General features: G+C 45.9%; 1 protein-coding gene across 1 annotated transcript in view; it reads right to left on the bottom strand.

The window, feature by feature from the left end:
* tjap1 (tight junction associated protein 1 (peripheral)) overlaps nucleotides 1-5,000 on the bottom strand; it is a 95,804-nt gene that overhangs the window by 12,432 nt on the left and 78,372 nt on the right.

The following is a 5,000-nucleotide window of genomic DNA, read 5'->3' as shown; positions in this document are numbered from 1 at the left end:
CCAGGTAAACTAGCCTGTGACTCAAACAAACACACAGAGGAAGGGTGCCATGGCAACTGGTCGTCTGGCAGTTAGCTAAATGAGCTGTCAGGGAGAGGAGGAGCACAGAGAAAGAGGAAGAAGGAGAGAGAGATGGACAGATAGAGAGAAAGAGGCAGACAGATACAGAGAAAATGACAGTGATAGGGAACGAGAAAAGGGGGGTTATAAAAAAGAGGAGAGATAGAGTGAGAAATCGAGTGAGAGAGATAAATAGAGAGTGAGAGGGATAAAGAGAATGAGAGAGAGAGTGAGAGGGATAAAGAGAATGAGAGAGAGAGTGAGAGAGGGATAAAGAGAATGAGAGAGAGAGAGAGAGGGATAAAGAGAATGAGAGACAGGGCAGAGAGGTTTAAAGGGGAGACAGGGCAGAGAGGTTTAAAGGGGAGACAGGGCAGAGAGGTTTAAAGGTGAGGGGGGGGCAGGGCAGAGAGGTTTAAAGGTGAGGGGGGAGCAGGGGGAGACAGGGCAGAGAGGTTTAAAGGTTTCAAACACTGAAGTGAGGAAGGAGTCAGTTTAAAATTGCAACTCATCAGGGACGGCAGACACATGGCCCCCTCTGGCCACCGTACCTCACCCCCACCACCACACCCACCCCCTCGGGCCACCGTACCTCACCCCCACCACCACACCCACCCACTCGGGCCACCGTACCTCACCCCACCACCACACCCACCCACCCACTCGGGCCACCGTACCTCACCCCCACCACCACACCCACCCACTCGGGCCACCGTACCTCACCCCACCACCACACCCACCCACCCACTCGGGCCACCGTACCTCACCCCCACCACCACACCCACCCCCTCGGGCCACCGTACCTCACCCCCACCACCACACCCACCCACTCGGGCCACCGTACCTCACCCCACCACCACACCCACCCACCCACTCGGGCCACCGTACCTCACCCCCACACACACACCCACCCACTCGGTGGCCAGGAGGAGATTCTTCCCAGCAGGGGGCGCTGCAGGGACAGAGAGCCAGAGCTGACGCTTTAGCAGCGTTCAGGCCAGTCTCATTGCCATGGCAACAGGGTACCACCTGTGTGTGTAGCCAGGCCACAATATGTTGTCAAATATTGACGTTATGAGAAGTACATAACTTAAACTGCATGTTTCTTTTGCTCCCCGCCTGTTTCACTCGTACTGGCCAGGAGGAACCAACCAAACAGCACGTACATTCCACTAACTCATGAACGGTTTTGTTCAGAGCTAAAACTGCAACTGTATTTGACAGAGGACAGATGTAGGTCGCTAGTGACAAAATATGAGCTTTCAGTGTTGTAGTGTACAATGTCTTTGTAAATGACATCTGATTAAAAAATATATAATAATATGAGCTTTCAGTGTTGTAGTGTACGATGTCTTTGCAAATGACATCTGATTAAAAAATATATAATAATATGAGCTTTCAGTGTTGTAGTGTACGATGTCTTTGTAAATGACATCTGATTAAAAATCCTGGATCTCCTCCATTGTAATGTGCAGGGTGCGAAAGCTTGACAGGCCTAGCAACAGTAACTACGGAGGGAGGGACTTCTGGAAGGGTCAACTGGCTGACCTCATCAGCCCACAGAGTGCCAGGTCATCAATGGGGACCAATCAGCAGCGGTATCTGATCTGAGCAGCACAATCACACAGGCTGAAACGTCCAATCAAAGCTGATTAGCCTTCACCAGGAAAAAGGCTGCATTTTAGTGAGCTAGCATTATTGGCACTCAAGTACAGATTATCTGGTTGAGACAAGGCAGCCTTTCGCCGTGTGTGTGTGTAGCCGTGTGTGTGTGTAGCCGCGTGTCTGGTTGAGACAAGGCAGCCTTTCACTGCTAAAAAACGCTCCTCGTCACTTCTTCACGCTGCCAAAACGCGAAACTCTGCCTCCCACCACCACCACCATCACCACCATCATCAGCATTTCATGCAGGCACAGACCATCCAAGCAGCCAACCACAGAAGCACAGAATACCCAATCAAATCAGAGCATCACAGAATACCCAATCAAATCAGAGCATCACAGAATACCCAATCAAATCAGAGCACCACTGCCCCTACTGGCATAAAGAAGTATGACACAGCAGAACATGGCACTGGCCAGTAGCATACAGCCTACACCTGACGAGCCACTCATAGGTTAATCCATCATAGCATAGCATAGCATAGCACAGCACAGTTCAGCACAGCCTATCAGAGCATAGTAAAGTACAGATTAGCACAGCCTAGCCTAGCATAGTACAGTACAGCAATGCATTGGATAACACCGCTAAGAATTTATTCGTATAGCCAAGCCTAGCCTAGCACAGCACAGCAGACAATAGCACAGCTAAATGCAGATTAGCATAGAATAGCACAGCGGACAATATCACAGCTAAATGCAGATTAGCATAGAATAGCACAGCGGACAATAGCACAGCTAAATGCAAATTAGTATAGCCTAGGCTAGCACAACACAGCAGACAATTGCACAGCTAAATGCAGATTAGCATAGAATAGCACCGCTAAACGCAAATTAGCATAGCCTAGCCTAGCGCAGCACAGCAGGCATTAGCACCGCTGGATAGCACAAGCCCAAAGGAGACGAGCAGGCAGGAAGCAGGAAGTCAGCTTAGCCAGAGTGGACGGAGGGAGGTGTAGACACGCAGGGAGGGATGGAGGTGTGGAGGGATGGAGGGATGGAGGGATGGGGTATAAAATACATGGAGATGAATGGGGATGGAGAGATGAATGAGAAAGAGAGAGAATGAGAAACGCAACTGCATAGACCCAAGTTTGACTGATGGCGGCCTGAATGGAGATGAAGACACGACCCGGACCAGAGCAGCATGAAGAAGAGGGGGATCAGAGAGAGAGAGAGAGAGAGAGAGAGAGAGAGAGAGAGAGAGAGAGAGAGATAGAAAGAGAAAAATGAGAATACAGGGAGAGTGACTGTTACATACACACAGACATACACACACATAAACAGACATACACACAAACATAAACACAGGTGTGTATACACACACACACACACACACACACACACACACACACACACACACACACACACACACACACACACACACGAGTTCTAAAGACAGACAGACTAACAGACACCAGTTACAGAGATGAACAGACGCTGATTAACGATGAAACTGTGAATGAGAGAAAACACACACCACCAGCAGAGTCCAGAATGGACCGAGGCACTGCTTCCGCTGAACCATACTGTATGTGTGTAAGGGGATCATATGTGTGTGTTAGGGGATCATATGTGTGTGTAAGGGTGTGTTAGGGGATCATATATGTGTGTTAGGGGATCATATATGTGTGTGTTAGGGGATCATATATGTGTGTAAGGGGATCATATATGTGTGTAAGGGTGTGTTAGGGGATCATATATGTGTGTAAGGGGATCATATATGTGTGTAAGGGTGTGTTAGGGGATCATATATGTGTGTTAGGGGATCATATATGTGTGTTAGGGGATCATATATGTGTGTTAGGGGATCATATATGTGTGTAAGGGTGTGTTAGGGGATCATATATGTGTGTAAGGGTGTGTTAGGGGATCATATATGTGTGTAAGGGTGTGTTAGGGGATCATATATGTGTGCTAGGGGATCATATATGTGTGTTAGGGGATCATATATGTGTGTTAGGGTGTGCTAGGGGATCATATATGTGTGCTAGGGTGTGTTAGGGGATCATATATGTGTGTAAGGGTGTGTTAGGGGATCATATATGTGTGTAAGGGGGTCATATATGTGTGTTAGGGGATCATATATGTGTGTTAGGGTATGCTAGGGGATCATATATGTGTGTTAGGGGATCATATATGTGGGTTAGGGGATCATATATGTGTGCTAGGGGATCATATGTGTGTGTTAGGGGATCATATATGTGTGCTAGGGGATCATATGTGTGTAAGGGGATCATATGTGTGTGTTAGGGGATCATATGTGTGTGTTAGGGGATCATATATGTGTGTTAGGGGATCCTATATGTGGGTTAGACTCAGAGGGTTAAAAGAGCTATAAAAATATAATCTTTTGGAAATTGATCTCGATGTCTTAATAAAAAAAAAAATAGGGAAAACCAATTGATTTGCATTGGGCTCAATGAGCATGAAACCAGCTAATAGGCTAACTGAAAAAAAACCCACCATTCCTAGGTATGGTGAAGGGTATGTGGTGGTGTGGGGCTATTTCAATTCCAATGGCCAAGAGAACCTGGATCTATGAAATAGCTGGCCTTTAGAAATAAAATTATACCTGCCTCTATGGGAATTCAACATAGGGCTGGACTTACATATGCCCCCTCTATTTTCAGTTGAATTATTTACGATACATTATTCATTCACAGGGAGTACAGGTGTCCTGAAGGATTGGATTTAATTAAGGCATTAAGATCAATTACCAAAAAAAGATTTTATTCCTCTTTTAAGTGAACTTTAGCATGGGTGTATTTAAGTATGTAAGTATGTATGAATGTCAATAAGTAAGTATGTAAGTATGGATGAATGTCAATAAGTAAGTATGCAAACTAAGTAAGTATTGTGAGGGGAAAATAACAAAGATGGACTTTAATCTTTGATTTGATACTTGTGATTCTGTAAGATCTTACACTTCTGAATGGACTCTTCAGTTAAAGCTTAACCTCATTCATAATGTTGCTCATAATTGATACTTCTATTGCCTTGTGAATTCATTCTTCCGTTGGAGACTAACCTAGTTCCTAAAGTTCTTCTCTATTTGACACTTGTGTTTCAGTAACTGGTGTGTAGATGGCAAATCATGTGTTGCATGACGATAGAAATCTTCCTCCTGACCTCGGGTCTTAACGGACTCATTGGACTGACCAAGTCGTGTGTGTGTGTGTGTGTGTGTGTGTGACGAGAAAGTGTAATGATACAATGATGCAAAGATATCATGATACGATGCAAGGTATAAATGTATGTTTGCCGTGCGATGTAGTCAG

This window comes from Sardina pilchardus, chromosome 18 (genome assembly GCF_963854185.1).
Source record: "Sardina pilchardus chromosome 18, fSarPil1.1, whole genome shotgun sequence".
NCBI lineage: Eukaryota > Metazoa > Chordata > Actinopteri > Clupeiformes > Clupeidae > Sardina > Sardina pilchardus.
Note: the sequence above shows the minus strand (reverse complement) of the source record. Positions and strands in the feature narration are given on the sequence as shown.